The sequence below is a fragment of the Lithobates pipiens genome, unplaced genomic scaffold (genome assembly GCF_037356315.1).
Source record: "Lithobates pipiens isolate NorthernLeopardFrog02 unplaced genomic scaffold, aLitPip1_a1.2 Scaffold_13, whole genome shotgun sequence".
Taxonomy (NCBI): Eukaryota; Metazoa; Chordata; class Amphibia; order Anura; family Ranidae; genus Lithobates; species Lithobates pipiens.
Window position 1 is genome coordinate 263219015 of NW_027507718.1, and position 19443 is coordinate 263238457.

Consider the following 19443-nt stretch of genomic DNA (forward strand, 5'->3'; position numbering starts at 1 on the left):
TATAGATCAGACCAAAATGAGGAACAAATGAGGAGGAAAGAGGGACAGAGGGACATTGCTCCAAATCAGGGACAGTCCCTCGAAATCAGGGACAGCTGGGAGCTATGATAATGCTATACACTGTCGCTGTCCTAATGACACTAGCTGGGAAGGGGTTAACATCTCAGGGTAAGTGTGTGCCCAACAAGTGTTAAAGTGTGTAATGTGTTTAATTTACTAAATATCTGTTTGTTCCTTCTTGATGCATTGCAGGGAGAAGCAACTAACAGATTGTTCCTTCTGTACAGAACCCTGTGTGTTTGTCAACACAGAGTTCTGAGCTGTGCTTGGATTCAGATGATGAGCAGGTCTCAGTCATGAATCATTGGCTAGAATCTGTTGACAAAATCACTCACACATGCCCTGAACCCAGATGGTACTGCACAGTAAAATGTGGGCTGGCGGTCGGCAAGTGGTTAAAATTTAAACGCAAGGCGTACCATTTTACATACACTTTTTCTTTTCTTTGTTTATAAGTGATCACAGGATCTCTGGTCTCAGCTGCATGAGAAAAGAGAGGAGGGGTGGAGACTGCCTATGACGATGGAGGTGGCATGGCAAAATCACTGTAAAGTGTTATTAAACTCAGGACCCTGCATTCACTATATCTGGTCTCCCCTAGTACACAGAGCATGGGAATGCAATTATTTTAGTAAATATAAACTGCTAAATATCTTTTCTAATCAGCAGTATTTAGCAGTCTTGTGAGTTCTATCAGTGTCTGGTTAAAGCTTGTAGGAGGAGTTTTAATACTGCACTGGCTGTCCTATCAGGATGCAAGACTACTAACCCTCTGGACAGTGCTGATTGTAACTGTTGTATGTAACTGTTTTTTGAAACTGTTAAATCAATGGGTTCACTTCTACTTTAGCCTAGGTTCAGACTGATTTGATGCGGGAACCAACACGATTCCAGCACTGGTTCCCGCATCGCATCTCTCCCTTAGGCAGTTCACACTGCCTTCTGCAAACTGCTGCGGGTCTCAGTACATTGTTAAAGACACCCCCAGATTGGTTCGAACTGTGGATTAGGACAGGAATCGGGTCGCATAGGCGAGAACCATGCGATCCGATTTCAGTTGAGTGTTCCTAGTGATTAGGAACATCAATCTATCTCTACTCCCAGTCAGTCCCCTCCCCCCACAGTCCCCACAGTCCCCTCCCCCCACAAACACCTCCCAGGGAACACATTTAACCTCTAGTGTTAACCCCTTTCCTGCCAGTGTCATTTATACAGTATTTTTTATAGCACTGATTGCTGTATAAATGTCAGTGGTCCCAAAAAAGTGTCAAAAGTGTCGGGTCTGTCTGCCGCAATGTTACAGTCCACCATTGCTGATCACCACCATTACTAGTAAAAAAAATTGTAATAATAAAAATGCCATAAATATGTCCCCTATTTTGTAAACGCTATAACTTTTGCACAAACCATTCAATAAGTGCTTATTGGGATTATTTTACCAAAAATATGTAGAAGATTACATATTGGCCTAAACTGATGAAGACATTGTTTTTTATTCATTTTTTTATGGATACTTAGTATAGCAAAAAGTTAATAATATAGTTTTTTTGCTAAATTGACTCTCTTTTTTGTTTATAGCGCAAAAAAAACAAACCAAAAAAAGCAGAGGTAATCAAATACCAGCAAAAGAAAGCTCTATTTGTGGGGAAAAAAAAGAACGTCAATTTTGTTTGGGTACAATGTCACACGACCGCGCAATTGTCAGTTAAAACGACGCAGTGTCGAATCGCAAAAAATGGCCTGGTCATTAAGGGAGAAAATCTTTCGGTCTGTAATTGGTTAAAATCAATGTATAAATGGTTAAGAAAACAATATATATTATGATACTGGGCGACAAGACTTTCAAACATAGTACCACATCCCTTTATATTAATACAAAGAAGGAAATGGGAGCTGGCGGGACTTTAAGGCTGAATTCACACCTATGCAGTTTTAGTGCTTTTTGCATTTTGCAGATTTGTACTACAGTCCATTTAACACTCTTTTCTATGGAACGCGTTCTGTAGTGCAAATCTGCAAAATGCAAAAAAGCACTAAAAATGCATAGGTGTGAATCCAGCCTAAAGGTACCAAAAAAAGCAAACAGATTGAAAAAAAACAAACAGATTGAAAAAATAGAAATGTATTTATTTAACCTCCCTGGCGGTACGATTATTTCGGATTTTAGGTGCTAAAAGCGGTACAATTATTTTGCATGAAAATTTGTTGTTTTATATTGTAGTCCTGTAATTCTTAGGAATAACTCACTTAAATCTGTCCAAACCAGAGTCTAATAGACATCCCGGGTATGATAAAGTTTGAAAAATGAAATCATAAATTATAATATAATAAACAATTATAAATAATTGTACCAAATAATAATATAACAATAATAAAAATGATTCAATAATATAATAAAATCAAAAACACAGAAATTTGCTCAGTTGCAGAATTTTTGGTATAAAAATTCCACCCCGAGCCAGACTTGGGAACACCGCCAGGGGGGTTAAATAATTTAAACATTTAAAAAAAAAAATTGTTTAAATAAATACATTTCTATTTTTTTCAATCTGATTTCTTTTTTGGTACCTTAAGGCTGGATTCACACCTATGCAATTTTAGTGCTTTTTGCATTTTGCAGATTTGCACTGCAGTCCATTTAACATGGTTTTCTATGGAACACGATCTGTAGGGCAAATCTGCAACATGCAAAAAGCACAAAAAATGCATAGGTGTGAATCCAGCCTTAAAGTCCCGGCAGCTCCCATTTCCTTCTTTATAAGAAAATAGTATGGTAACTCATAAAACAAAATCTGCAGTACAATATAAATCACAGAAAAACTCTATATATCACTGCATAAATGCTGTTGAATGCATGTAGACTCGGAGGAAAGTGGAAATCTATTTTCTATAAACAGTATAATAATATAGGATTATTGTAACGTTTAACGGAAGTAATTTTTTTAAAATGCCTTTCTCATGTTTATGTGCTTGCATTTTTTATCATATTTTACGCCTTGGGTTGTACAGTCCTTACTTGCAGTGGGCATACTGTAGGCTGGTAGATCTAGCTCGACTTTGACTTTCCACACTACCGACATCCACTGCAGTCATTTTTCCTTCATCACGTAATAAATGGATGCAGGATATTTGAGGTCTGTTCTCCCTTCTCCACAGAAAAACTAGCAGTCAGCGTTTGGCGGCACAGACATTTTCTAAAATGCCAGAAAACCTGTGAACAATAACAAGCACTGTCACATCCATTGCTGCTTTTCCTGACCTTGCAGAGCTACCCTTGATTTTGTTCCCTTTAGTCAAAGTCGATTGACGGACAATTGGTCATAAAATTACAGAGTGATAGGAGGAACCGTTGTGTGAGCCGTACTATTAGAAGCATCAAATATATTTGCCCAGTGTGTCTATAAAACGAAAAACAAATTATTACAAGTTGATAAGTTTAATTAAAGCCCATCTCCGGGGAAAGGTAAATTGCTGCCTTGCAAGTGGGGCTGCCCCAGCACTGCAATGTTAAATGCTTGTTTAGGTCTAAGGGGTACAAAAAGCAGCTTTATGTACCTGATCCTCCACTCCTCAACAACCTTCTTTTTATTTATTTATTTATTTTTTTCCAAAAAAAGGTTTATTGAAGATAAGAACAGTATACAGTAATAAAAGGAGGGGTATGACAAAATGCCCCAACTGGGGACTTCTTTTTATTTTATTTTAGATTAAGGGAGGGTCATAACCCGTCATGTTTTTTGTTTTTTTCCCCCCGTCTATTTCCCATTCGGTAGATTTTCCTTCACTTTCTGTCAAAACAGGAAGTGAGAAGAAATCCTTGCAAATTAAGAGAATCCATTGGATCGCCACCAGGTCACCAGATTTAGTATCCCTATTGGAAGACTTCCTCTCTATTACTGTTGTGGGGGGCAAACCAAAAATGTGGGATTTTCTTTCACTTTCACAGTTGATGATAACGGCAAACAGGACAAATAAAGAAGGTGAATCTCCCTAACGGGGTCCAAGGTGGCAATAAAAAACGATGTTCTAATCCCTCTCCACTCTGCCCACCAAAAAAGCTTTGCCTTTAGTTAGGCTCCATGCAAAATAACATGATAAAAACTCCAGTAGCTTTGCAGTGAGTCTTTCAACATTTTTGCAATAGCATTTATTAGTTTTTTTTTGTGTTTTTCCACGTTAGCGCTTTTTTTTATTCTTCAATGGCTCAAAAATGTTTTTAAAAGCTGGTGAGACATGTTTTTGAGCGTTTAACAACGTTTATCAGCGTTTGACGTTTTTTGTGGTCAGAAAAACGACTCCTGAATGTGATTTTATGGCGTTCATAAACTCCACTGCTGATAAACATCCAAAAACTTCCATGTATGCATAGTGGACACATAGGATAACATAGAGGGGAGTTTATGGGCTGTTAAAAAAAAAACGCTCAAACTCCCAAAAACGTCCGTTTATGAACTTCAGTGTGCATGGAGCCTTTTACTTTAACTACTTTGCCTCTGGAGCATTTATTTATTTTTTCCACACATGTTAACCACTTGACCTCTGAAAGATTTATCTCCATTCATGATCAGGCTATTTTTTGCGATACGGCACTGCATTACTTCAACTGCCAATTGTGCAGTCATGCAACACTTTACACAAATAACATTTATGTCCTTTTTTTCCCACAAATAGAGCTTTCTTTTGGTAGTATTTGATCACCTCTGTGGTTTAATTTTTTGTGCTATAAACAAAAAAAATACTGTCAATTTTGAAAAAATAAATAATAATAATAATAATAAAAAAAAAATTATATATATATATATATATACACACACACACACACACATATATATATGTGTGTGTGTGTGTATATATATATATATATATATATATATATATATATATATATATATGTGTGTGTGTGTGTGTATATATATATATATATATATATATATATATATATATATATATATATATAAAACATCTAATTTCTTCATCAATTTAGGCCAATATGTGTTCTGCTACATATTTTTGGTAAAAAAAAAATTATGTATTTTGTGATCAGTGGTGCAGTAAATGATACGCTGTTAAAGTGGTGTTGCCACCAAAAAATTAAAAGTGCTTAAAATTCGTAAAAAAATGTAAAAAAAAAATAACTGGCAAAAAAAAAATTTTTTACTCACCTCTAAATACCGGTTGCTAGGGGGTCCCTCGTAATCTGCCTTCCTCAATGCCCAGGCTGGTGACATCACTTCCCCTCGCGCCGCACATTCACCTGGGACCTGTCATGTGTCCCAGGTGACTGTACGGCGTATCACGGCGCCCTGCGCCGCTCGCGCATGCGCAGTGGGTGCCCGGCTGTGAAGCCACAGCCGGGTGCCCACAGTATGCATGACGGCGCCGCGAGCGGAGCGGGGAGCGAGGGGAGGGCTTCGTTCCCCCGCATCGCTGGACCCTGGGGCAGGTAAGTGTCTGATTATTAAAAGCCAGCAGCTGCAGTATTTGTAGCTGCTGACTTTAAATTTTTTTTTTTTAGGGGGTACCCCACTTTAAGTAGGTTGATTGATTCCTTTTTTTTTTTTTTTTATTATTAAAGTTTTAGGAGATCTTGTGTAACACCTTTATTCAAAAACTCAGCTAGAATTCCATAAAGACATGGATGAGCGAGTTTGAGACGAAGAAACTTGACTAGCCTGCACAGAGGCCTGACCTCAACCCGATAGAACACCTTTGAAATGAATTAGAGTGGAGACTGCGAGCCAGGCCTTCTCATCCAACATCAGTGCCTGACCTCACAAATGCACTTCTGGAAGAATAGTCAAACATTCCCATAGACACATTTCTAAATCTTGTGGACAGCCTTCCCAGAGGAATTGAAGCTGTTATAGCTGAAAAGGGTGGGTCAACTCAATATTAAACCCTACGGACTAAGATTGGGATGCCATTAAAAGTCATGTGCGTGTAAAGGCAGGTGTCTAAATACTTTTGACAATATAGTGTATATATCCAAAATTGGACAGCTGCTTGCACCAAATAAACACACCTTTAAACAACTAAAAAGTGTAGCACTGTTTTACTCAAAAATGTGAATACATTAATGGCAAAAAAAACAAAAAATATATAAATATATAAATAATGAAGAAAAATGTAAACATTCAAAACTGATAAACAATTATAATAACTGGAAGTGAATATATACATGGGAAAATATATACAGTGCCTTGAAAAAGTATTCATACCCCTTGACATTTTCCACATTTTGTTAAAACCAAAAACGTAAATGTATTTTATTGAGATTTTATGTGAGAGACCAACACAAAGTGGCACATAATTGTGAAGTGGAAGGAAAATTATAAATGGTTTTCAACATTTTTTATAAATAAATATCTGAAAATTGTGGTGTGCATTTGTAGTCAACCCCCTTTACTCTGATACCCCTAACTAGAATCTAGTGGAACCAATTACCTTCAGAAGTCACTTAATTAGTAAATAGAGTCTACCTGTGTGTTGTTAGAGAACCTTAGTGAACAAACAGCACAATGAAGGCCAAGGAACACACCAGGCAGGTCAAGGATAAAGTTGTGGAGAAGTTTAAAGCAACTTAGGTTGTAAAAAAATACCCCAAGCTTTGAACAGCTCATGGAGCACTGTTCAATCCATCATCTGAAAATGGGAAGAGTATGGCACTACTGTAAACCTACTACCAAGACATGGCCGTCCAGCTAAACTGACAGGCCGGGCAAGGAGAGCATTAACTGCTTCCCGACTGCTGTGCGACGATATACGTCGGCAGAATGGCACGGTTGGGCAAAAGGGTGTACAGGTATGAAGTGGCATACAGGTAAGAAGTGGCACTACAGGAGCCCGCTGCATTCTCCGTAACCACAGATCCCGCAGACTCGGTGTCTGCCGGGTGCCCGCAATCGTGTCACGGAGTGGTAGAACGGGTAGATGCCTTTGTAAACAAAGCATTTTCCATTCTGCCTAGTGTCATGACAGAGATCACTGCTCCCTGTCATCAAGAGCAGTGATCGCTGTCATGTGTGTTGAAGCCCCTCCCCCACAGTTAGAATCACTCCCTATGACACACTTAACCCCTTCTCTGCCATTGTCATTTACACAGTAATCAGTGCATTTTTATAGCACTGATCACTGTATAAATGACAATGGTCCCAAAATAGTGTCAAAAGTGTCCGATGTGTTCACCAAAGTCACGACAAAAATCGCAGATTGTCACCATTACTAATAAAAAAATATATACTAAAAATGCCATAAAACTATCCCGTATTTTGTAGAATCTATAAATCTATAAATTTTGCACAAACCAATTAATATACGCTTATTGCAATTTTTTATTTTATTTTTACCAAAAATATGTAGAAGAATACATATTGGCCTAAACTGAGGAATTTTTTTTTTTTTTTTAAATATATTTTTGGGTGATATTTATTATAGCAAAAAGTAAAAAATATAGCTTTTTTTTCAAAATTGTCACTCTTAAAGCTCTATTTGTGGGAAAAAAAGGATGTCAATTTTGTTTGGGTACAAAATCGTACACAGCACAATTGTTAGTTAAAGCGACGCAGTGGCGAATCGCAAAAAGTGGTGTGGTCAGGAAGGGGGCAAATCCTTCCGGGGCTGAAGTGGTTAATCAGAGAAGCAGCTAAGATGCCCATGGTAACTCTGGGGGAACTACAGAGATCCACAGCTCAGGTGGGAGAATCTGTCCACGACACAACTATTATGCCCTGTACACATGATCGGATTTTCTGACAACAAAACTGGGGATTTTTTTCCGAAACTTGTCTTGTATAATAGGGTCACACAAATGTTGTCGGAAATTCTGAACGTCAAGAACACGGTGACGAACAATACGTACAACGGGACTATAAAAATTAAATTCAATAGCCAGTGCGGCCCCTTCTGCTTGATTCCGAGCATGCGTGGACTTTTGTGCGTCGGACTTTCCTTTGTTGTTAGATAATTTGAGAACCTGCCCTCAAACATTTGTGTGTGGAAATTCCAACAGCAATGTTCGATGGAGTATACACACGGTCGGACTTTCCAACAAAGAGCTCACATCAAACATTTCCCGCCGGAAAGTCCGATCATGTGTACGCGGCATAAGTTGTGCACTCCACAAATTTGCCCGTTATGGAAGAGTGGCAAGAAGAAAGCCATTGTTTAAAAGAAAGCAAAAACAAATCCCATGTGCAGTTTGAGAAAAACCATGTGAGGGACACAGCAAACATGTGGAAAAAGGTGTTCTGGTCAGATGAGACCAAAATTTTACTTTTTGTGAAACATGGTGGTTGCAGCATCATGTTGTGGGGGTGTTTTTCTTCATCAGGGACAGGAAAGCTGGTCAGGGTTGATGGGAAGATGAATAGAGCCAAATACAGGGCAATCTTAGAAGAAAACCTGTTAGACTTTGCAAAAGACGTGAGACTTGGGCAAATGTTCACCTTCCAGCAGGACAACAACCCCAAATATACAGCCAGAGCTACAATGGAATGGTTTAGATCAAAGCATATTCATGTGTTAGAATGGCCCAGTCAAAGTCCAGACCCAAATCCAATTGAGAATCTGTGGCAAGACTTGAAAATTAGGAGAAAAGCAAGGTGCGCCAAAAGTGCACCAGAAGATGCAACAAATGACATATTTAATTAAAATCATCCAAATAGCTACTCACCTTTTTATAAAGATCAATAGGCATATAACAGTGTAATACTGGGGTTACTCAGCGGGACCCCGGAGGATGGTGGTGTGTAGATGTTGACATGAGAGGAGAGGAACAACCGGCCATACATCCCTCTTGTCGTCTCGAAACCACGCACTTGGAGTCGCATCAGAATTGATGTCAGAACATGGAGATAACATTTCAAAGCATCCACTTCTTCGTCAGATCTAAATGGCAGTGGACTTGGACCAAACTCTTTACATCAGATTTGTGTGTAAGTACCGTGTATCCTAGCCGGGTTTTCTTTGATTTATTTGGTTAGTTCACCTGTAACTTAATGATGACACATTAGAGTAGTATATAGGTGATTGTGGTGACTAGTTCCAATAGGTAATGACTAAGCGCTAACATTTGCTTGAAACGTGTCTACCTCTGTTCCCTGCTCCATCTGTCAACCACTTGTCATATGCAGCTTCAATAAAAGGATTTTTGGAAGTGCAGCCATCCAGAATCATCTTTTCTTTATCTACTCAGGGGAACTGAATACAAATGCACGCCACACTTTTCACATATTTATTTGTAAAAAAAAAAAAATTGAAAACATTTATCATTTTCCTTCCACTTCACAATTATGTGCCACTTTGTGTTGGTCTTTTTCCTTGACCTTCATTATGCAGTTTTTTAACTAAGGTTTTCTAACAAACCTCTGAGGGCTTTACAGAACAGCAGTATTTATACTGAAAGTAAATTACACACAGGTGGACTCTATTTACTAATTAAGTGACTTCTGAAGGCACTTGATTCCACTAGATTTTAGTTAGGAGCAGCACAGTAAAGGGGGCTGACTACAAATGGGGGCTGAATACAAATGCACGCTACACTTTTCAGATATTTATTTGTAAGAAATGTTGAAAACCATTTATCATTTTCTTTCCACTTCACAATTATGTGCCACTTTGTGTTGGTCTATGACATAAAATCCCAATAAAATACATTTACATTTTTGGTTGTAATAAAAAGGAAATTCAGTGACTAGTGTTATACAGACTGTCCAGACTCCACCATATGTAAAGGGTATAAGATGGAATTTGAAGAGCGTGCAGCAAAAACATCTTCAGTACACAACCACTGTGAACCACCCACAACTTAATCGCAACACTACTGCTTACCAGATAGTTAAACTTTGAAAGATCTAATGTCTAACAGTGTTTATGGGAGGAATCCCAGACCTGGATTGACGGATGGTGGATGCTCATAATCACAGATCAGCCTCTCATCTATGTGTCTGGCTTCAATTAGATCACATCATAGGTGTTGGCAGCCTATTACATTAGGTTCTGCACCCCAAAGCTCAAACACAGTTGTGTGTGTGTATGTGTATACGTATATGTATTTATGTACATACACACATAGACACACAGGGGTTCATTTTGAGGCAAATAGACTGTGCACTCTGCAAATGCAGTTGCTCCAGAGCTTAGTAAATGAGCATAAGCGCTGCTGACGTTCACTATCCAATGCTGTGCAAGCAAAAATGCATTTTTTTTTAATTTTCCTTATACGTGATTGGGTATTCTTTGCAAAGTGAAGCCTTACCTCATTTACTAAGCTCTGGAGCAACTGTCTCTTCAGTAAATCAACCCCACAGAGTTATGGAGTATGCTTTATGCAGTGTACAGTTAAGAAGTGCTATATACAGAACGGAATTGCTCCATAACAGTACTCCCTTATATCAGGTATCCCCATCAGAGCACCCCCAAACATCAAGTTCCCCCATCAGAATGCCCCCTTACATAATGTATCCACATCATAGTGCTCCCATTCCTCAGATTTCCCTTACATCAGATTTCCACATCAGAACCACCCTTACATGAGATTCCCTTATCAGAGCCCCCTTTACATTAGATTCCCTCAGCAGAATGTCCCCCTACATCAGATTCCCCCATCAGAGCCCCTTACATCATATTTCCCCATCAGAGCCCCTTACATCAGATTCCCCCATCAGAGCCCCTTACATCAGATTCTCCCATCAGAGCCCCTTACATCAGATTCCCCCATCAGAGCCCCTTACATCAGATTCTCCAATCAGAGCCCCTTACATCATATTTCCCCATCAGAGCCCCCTTATCTCAGATTCCCCCATCAGAGCCCCTTACATCATATTTCCTCATCAGAGCCTCCTTATCTCGAATTTCCCCATCAAAGCCCCTTTACATCAGATTCCTCCATCAGAGCCCCTCTTAAATCAGATTTCCTCATCAGAGCCCTCTTACATCAGAAATCCCCCATCAGAGCCCTCTTACATCAGAAATCCCCCATCAGAGCCCCTTAGATCAGATTCCCCTATTATAGCCCCCTGTACATCAATTTCCCCCATCATAGCACCCCTTACATCAGTTTCCCCCATCAGGGCCACCCTTATATCAAATTTCCACATTAGAGCCCCCTTACATCATATTCCACAATCAGAGCTTCCTTACATCAGATTCCCCCATTAGAGCCCCCCTTACATCAGTTTTCCCCATCAGAGCCTGTACATCAGATTCCCCCACCAGAGCCCCATACATTAGATTCCCCAATCAGAGCCTCCCTTGCATCAGATTCCCCCATTTGAGCCCACTTACATTAGATTCCCCAATCAGAGCCCCCCTTGCATCATATTCCACCATCTGAGTCTCCTTACATTAGATTCCTCCATCAGAGCCCCGTTACATCAGATTCCACCATCTGAGCCCTACCTAATCTCTACTACCGGGCCCAAGATAAAACCTGAAAGGGGTTCTAACCCTTTCCCCATTATATCTAAATCTATAAAAAAAAGTTATACTCTGAAATAACAATAACGTAAATAATAATACTCTACCTTTAAACAAAATAAAAAATAATGCGCATAAACTAAATTCAGCAGTATTCTGTTTTGGGAACTGAGCCTAATGCATGCTAATATATTTAGTGTGAACCACACTAGACAGAATAAAGAATGTTGAGGTAACAGCTACAGTACTGTGGATCAGGTCAATAAGAGATAGATAGATAGATAGATAGATAGATAGATAGATAGATAGATAGATAGATAGATAGATAGATAGATAGATAGATAGATAGATAGATAGATAGATAGATAGATTGAAAGCACACTTAGGTGGTCTTATCTAACATGTCAAAAAGTACAGTATACAGTATTGCACCATGAGAAATATTCCAATAAACTGCTATTTCCTTTTGTAGTCAAACCAGGGACAAAATATGGTGTCAGCAAAGGGGAAGAAATATGTCTGATATTATTTTGCTGAAAAACAAGCTGTCAAGATAGAACTCATAATACCTTGTGCATTGATTTATGCTTATTGTCCTTTACCAAGTGTCATTCTTCTGCTGTGCCAGAACAGAATGATTTGGTACAATTTAAGGAAGATGCAGGTAAAAATGGTTACAATAAATGACAGGTGCAATTTTCTAACTTTTTCTAAATATTTCCAATCTATGTGATCACAGTCTAACAGTTTTTTTTTTAAGCTAGTAATACAGATAGTAATATTTAGGGAATCTGCAGGGAATTCTGTTTCAAATTTGCAAGACCTAGACTTAGCAGTGAATCTTATTGATGTCGTTAAAGAGTGAATATCAATAGTAAAGTCTTTCCATTTCAAGGCTAATAGGCAAGTTATCACCCGTGAATTATAGATCCAGCAGATTACAGCTGAGTATAAGGACTGGGTCTCTTGGGTGACATCATTGATCATATATGGACATGACCACACTTGGAAAATGATGTCACAAGATCCTCTGTCCCTTGATTTATACACATGTCTCACAATAAAATGGTGGGTTCGCAGTAATTAGTTGCTATACAACTCTATACTGTGCTATATTGAGCATATAGGGCATACTGTGAATTACAGTGTGATGGTCTACATTTTCAAGTGTACCCTCCCTGTGTTCACAGTTCATAGACCCAAAAAGTATTCTTGTTGCGTGTCAGTGCTGTTTAATTGCTGGTTACATTTCTAATAGTTAAAAAAATTGGGCGATTGGTCTATTGTTTCAAAGTTTTTGTTTTGTTGCAAGAGCCTGCTGCTGACAAAACTAACTTCCATTTGCAGCATGTCGTTGCATATTAGTTTGCTAGCAAAGGTAACTTTTATTTACAGCATGTTACTGCATACTTGTGCGATATAGTAATGTGCACCCAGACACCACATATTTATTAGCCCCTATTGCTATAGTTGCCGTTAAATTTAGACAATCCCCTCGAGGCCCATATGCATGGGAGACAAGATAGACACTGGTCCAGAGCTTCTGGCAACTCCTCTGGTATGTGTAGAACTTCTGGCTTATTCTGCTTGCCATTATGGCCAACCAAGCTGCTTACGTATGATCTGAATTTGTAGCTATTGCTTCTCAGAAAATACACTCACATTTTTATTACTGCTAATTCAAGTGGTTGTGTACTGTTCTAATGCTAGCCAATTTCTACTAAACATATACCTGAAGTTTATATTTAGAATATTTGGGGATTAATAAATGTAAAGGGATGGGGTTCAGAAAATGTGGGTTTGTGGTTTTGAGTTGTTCTGTTAAACTTTAAACGTTTTTGTGACCAGATCTATTTTTTGCACACATTTAATAAAATAATGGTAATTGCAATTTTTTATGTCATACGATATTGTTGAACTAGTTTATTAAGCCCATATTGTCAATAATAAATATATTCAAATTAACTCTAGTGCATATGAACACATGATAATATATACATTTTTTTTGTAAAATATAAAAGCTAACATTGCATCAAGTAAAAAGATACCAAACATGTCAAGCACCAAAACTGTGTTCTGGTAAGCCTCCTAATTTTCGGTGGTGGTACTCCTCACTTTAGCCATACATCCTGGTTCGGGATATTCACAGGAAGTTTGAGCCACATTTGGAACATTGCCATTTTGATTTTTGTCACCTTGATTTTTCTCGGATATTTATCATTATTACTTTTTTATATTGTTTATCACAGTTGCACATGTTTTTTTTTTTTTTTTAACCCATTTCATAAGGTGTGGCTATTTGGGTTCATTGACCCTAGTTCCATATATGTGTCACGTCATTTTTTTTAAGCACTACACTATTTGACTTCTCAAGATTCAAACTATGTATGGGCAGGCTAAATGTACCAAGTCGATCGACCGATGAACTTGGGTAAAACCAGCATGCCGAGTTTTAACTGTGACTATTATTGCTATAGCCGCTAGCAATAATTATTGTCTTCCTTCCCCGCCCTCACATCCCCCCTGCTGGGAGAAGACAATGGCCCAGTAGGAGGGATTCCCACATCAACACTGTCCGCGTTAATGGGGAAATCAAGCACATTTTCCTCCATAAATATTACCTATGTATGGTCAGCCTTAGATAGGATTTGATAAACCCCCACAAATCGAACTGGCACGGAATTTTCCATCTCAGCCTACAACATAACTGCGGACAAAGACAGGCTAAGAAAAAATGCTGTATCTCTAAATGCTCTTTTCTATGTGGCATGTTCATTTTAAAAGAAACCTGTACTGAGGGAAATATGGAGGTTGTCATTTCTAACTAGTTTTTTTTAATTACTTGTTGTCCAGCCGCTGGGACCTTCTGAGTCATTTACCTGAAACAGCAGATATATTGGCAAAGTCAGAGTGAAAATCCAACTATACCCACATAAATTGATGCATCTAGAGAGAGTGTCTTCTAATTGAAATTGATATTCAGACAGTTCAGCAGGAATTGGCTAAATTTAATATATCTATAGGCAGGCTAGTTGGGCAGGTAGGCTACAGTCAGCCTATCTGGGTTTTTTGGGCAATCACTGCCGCTAACAGCAGACATTCTTGTATTCTGATGTGCAGGGATCCTCCCACTGTCAGAATGCAATAATACAGTAGGAGGGATTCCTCAATCAATATTAAATGTGTTGATGGGGGAATTGAGCAATTTTCATTCCTTCAGAGTAGGAGTGAGCAGAACAATGACTTTATCAGAGTGCTGCTTCCTTTTCATTGACCAATCACAAGTAGGTGACCAATCTGCATTGTTGTTGACCTGGTTATGCTGTCTTGCAGAGATGCCTGTATCACATGATTGGCTGAACGCAATTCAAAACATCTGGCAGGTATACATTGTTCATGAGTTCAGGTTTAAAGTATAACTAAAGTATTAATAAAGTGGAGAGGGATTAGAACTCTTGTCAGGTTTAGTGTCTGCACACCTCTCTATTTCTCCTATTTGCCATTATCAGCCAAAGTGAAGATGGAAAAATGTTTTGGGTTGTCACCAGAACAGGAATAGCTGAGAAATCTTCCAATGGCGATGATAGTTCCGGTGACCCTGGTGACAATGAGCGAATCAATTGCTTTGGAAGGATTTCCTATTATTTCCTGTTTTGCCTATTGGGCATTAAGTGAAGAGAACTTTCCCTGCAGAACACACAATAATCATTCCTTACTCTATCTAAAATTAATAGAAAAGTTTTGCCTTTAGTTCTACTTTAAGTTCAATGGCTGAATTTACCATTACTGAGTTTTGTGGCAGGATAATTCACAATTAAAGCACTCTTACAATAAAAAACAAAACAAAAAAACAACCTGCCTAAACTAATGGCAGCAATTTCTGTCCTTCCTATGCAACTAATGGATGCTATGTAGCATTGTACTAAGTAGACTTTTTCTGCATGCATGTACAAAGTAAACACAGCATGATACAATCTTTGAAGAGTTCAGAGCTTCATATTACTCTTATTTCCACCTACTGGTGGGTTCTGATCTCATTACGCAAAGCCCATCTATCCTCACTGCATATCACTCCTCTGATTATAGAAATCTTTAGCTCAGACATAATAATACGTAGTTCTTATGTTAGCCTGTAAGTCAACATCACGTTTAACTAGTATTTCTAACCTTTGCAAGACTTTACATTAATGTTAGTAATGCAATAAAAGGCATTAGATTTTTGGAACAATTGTTTGGCTAATAAGAAAAAGTAACTTAAGGGTTAGTTCATCTTTACCAAAAACTAGCTATGCAGATAGTGGGCATCTGTAGATAAAAACAAAATGTGCAGCTTTGACTAAAATTGAATGATGCCCTTGCAATAGGCTTAGGCTATTTACGTACCTCATGAAATCGAAAACGCCTAAGACATTGCTAGGATGTTGCCTAGCGAGGCCCAGTTTTTATTGTTTACCTTCCCCATCACAGGAGTGAGCTCTAAAAATCATAGCTCCGAGCTACTGCATAAAATAAGAATAAGTGCATGTGAGGAACTTTAAATCAAGGGTCCAAAGGATGGTGATAAACAGCAGATCTTCTGAATGGTTTGGAGTTTTGAGTGGGGTACTCCAGGGCTTTGTCCTGGGACCGATTTAACTTGTTCATAAATGATATAGAGATTGGTATAACTATAAATAGTTCAATCTTGGTGTTTGCTGATGATACACAGCTAAGCAGGGTAATATCTGCACAAAAAATGTTGAAACTTTACAAGAAGACCTCAACCAACCAGAGGGGTGGGCAACTACATAGCAAATGAGGTTTAATATCAATAAATGTAAATAATGAAATGGGGTCTCAAAATTTTAATGCAAACTACACACTAGGGGGAGAACCCCTGGAGAACTCAGGGATGAAAAAGAATCTAGGGGTCTTAGTTGATTACAGACTAAGCAATAGCATACAATGTCAAACTGAAGCAAGCAAGACCAGTAGACTATTAGCATGCATTATTGGGTATTTTTACCACTTTACAAAACTTTGGTATGGCCGCATTTTGAGTATGCCTTCCCGTTCTGGTCATCAGTTCTTAGGAAAGATGTACTGGAATTGGAGAAAGTTCAGAGAAGGGCAACACAGCTAATAAGGGGACTGGAGGACTTCAGTAATGAGAGACAACTACAAACATTAAATGTATTCTCTCTGTAGAAGTGCTGCTTAACCACTAGACATCTGCGCTATAGCTGAAAGATGGCTACAGCGTGGACTCCAATTCCCAAGAGGACATCCCTGGACATCCTCCTGATTATTTCCCCTCTGCGTGCCGCCACAGGCGCGAAACGGGGAATTCTGTGTTGGCCGTGTCCCCTGTACACAGCCAATCACAGATCGTGCTAAATGGCCAATCACAGTGGCCATTTAGCCCTCAGTCTGAGTGTCCAATGAGAGATGATCTCATATGTAAACATATGAGATCATCTCTCATTGCCGGCTCTCCCTCTCACACAGAGACAGTGTGTGAGGAGGGAGAGCGAACAACATCTAAAAAAAAAAGCGGAAATAAAGTGCCCATATTACCTGTCAGTGCCATCTGTCATCAGTGTCACCTATTAGTGCCATCTGTCATCAGTGCCAAGTATTAGTGTCATGTGTCATCAGTGCCACATACTAGTGCCACGTGTCATCAGTGCCACTTATTAGTGCCATCTGTCATCAGTGTCATGTGTCATCAGTGCCACATATCAGTGACATCTGTCATCAGTGTCACGTGTCATCAGTGCCACGTATTAGTGCCATCTGTCATCAGTGCCACATATTAGTGTCATCTGTCATCAGTGCCATGTATTAGTGCCACGTGTCATCAGTGCCACATATTAGTGCCATCTGTTATCAGTGCCACATATTAGTGCCATCTGTCATCAGTGTCACATGTTATCAGTGCCACGTATTAGTGCCATCTGTCATCAGTGCCACGTATCAGTGCCATCTGTCATCAGTTCCACATCAGTGTCACATGTCATTCTCCTGGTGCTCCAGTGCCTTCAAAAGTGTAACAGGTAGTCAACAAGTTAGATGTGTAATTTATGCTCCTAGAACATGTGATGGTGCTCCCTGCATGTTGGGCCTCTCTATGTGGCCAGGCTGTGAAAAAGTCCCACATATGTAACTTGTGAAAAAGGCCAGTAAAAACTTGGCTGTGCCAGTAAATTTTGGGCCTCATGTTCTCCCATATAGAGGAGTATAGCTCCTATGGTTCAGAGAAGCAGGATCTCCTAGTCTATAGATAGTGTAGAACCCACTAATCATGGGGTACTTTGTCGCAGTAAGTGGGCTTAAGCACCGTATAGCAATATGGTGTGACCAAATCTCCATATTTTTTGATAATGTTTTTTGAAAATGTCCAGGTGTTTTTAAAAAGCCTAGCTGGAGGTAAATGTTAGTTTTGCATGTGTGCGCTGTAATATTTTTGTTCTGTTGTATGGTATAGTATAGTTGTATGGCAGCACCATCTGTATGCATTTTTTTAGGGTGTGCCCCTAAATATCTTGTTTGTGTAATTGCATTGCCGCTTTGAAACATGTCTGAACCCAGGTTGTCAGATATGACGAGAGGCTTGCAATGTCAGGGCAACCTTTGGGGTCAGTCATCTTACAGCGAATGTCACAGGGGTGGCGCTACATTTGGATAGTTGAAATCCCCCATTATGATAGCATTGCCCTGCATCGCTTCTATGATGGGGGGAACCTGTTAAAACTCTTAGTTACTCAGGCTTGTTGAGTCCAACGTTTTATTAGGGTTTCTGTACTGAAGTGTGGATTTGGCTAACAGAGGGTCTACATCTGTACGCTCAAAGATCTGATATGGAGGTTCTGACATTAGCTAACAGTTTGTGTATTGTATAAACTGAAGGAGGAGAGAGGGGATAAAAAGGGGCCACTGCTTCCCTTTACCAACTTGTGTTACAAACTATCCTTTCTGAATTCTAAACAAGATGGCATCCTTACCCTTTCACACAGCTTTGTGAGGGGCCCAGTGTGCATTACCATTACAGGTTCTCATACAAATTCCTTTGAATTTCTAATTGTTTATTTCTGTTGGATCATTTGTACTTGGGTGTCATTCATGGGCTCTTTTAAGAGTTATGTTTTATTTTTATTTTGGCTACTACTGACTATCTAGGTCTACATACTTCCTTAATTAAATAATGTCACTTCAGCCATTATAGCACAGACTTTATAAAATATACAGCCGGAAACCAGCTGAGGAATTAGCTTAGTGCATTTGATGCACTAGTCTTTGATGTTTATTGAAGCATTTGACCTCTGTATTAAATCTTACTCATTTCAACAGACAGAAAAAGAAATAACATCCAAAGGATGTATGACCTTTTAGAGGAAGCTGACATGATGTGATTTTGGTTATAGTAAATATCAGTTGCCACAAACTGTATTGTGATCAAGTTTACAAAGAAAAATGAAAATGTTCAGTTTTATGGTTTTATATGATGACCATTAAGGCTAAAAGCATTAGATGTTATCCTAAGAAAACTACCAGGGGTACATTGTTGAAGCGACATGATTGTTTTATGGGTGATGACAGCAACATACGCTGAAAAAAAGAGAAATATGGGGTGTTAAAGTTATGGAAACATGATTAACTCATTTTGCCTGAAGCTTCTAAACTTTCAGAACAATGAATGGCTATAGGTACCGTACAACACACTGATTCAGCAAACCACTTCTACTGCATAATCCACAACAATGTAGTGTGCCCCTGCCAATTAGATTAAGAAATATACTCAGCACGATCCCCTGGATCCATTGTTAATCCTTGAGCCACAAGGGAAGAATTCTAGTATTAGTGGCTTGCTCACCCCAGGTCTGAGTGTAGGCTTAGTGGCATGTATTTTCTCACTGTGCAGGGTTCACCGTAAAGATTCTAGTGTCATGACCGCTGAATCATCACACAATTTGAGTAAAACTTTAGTCA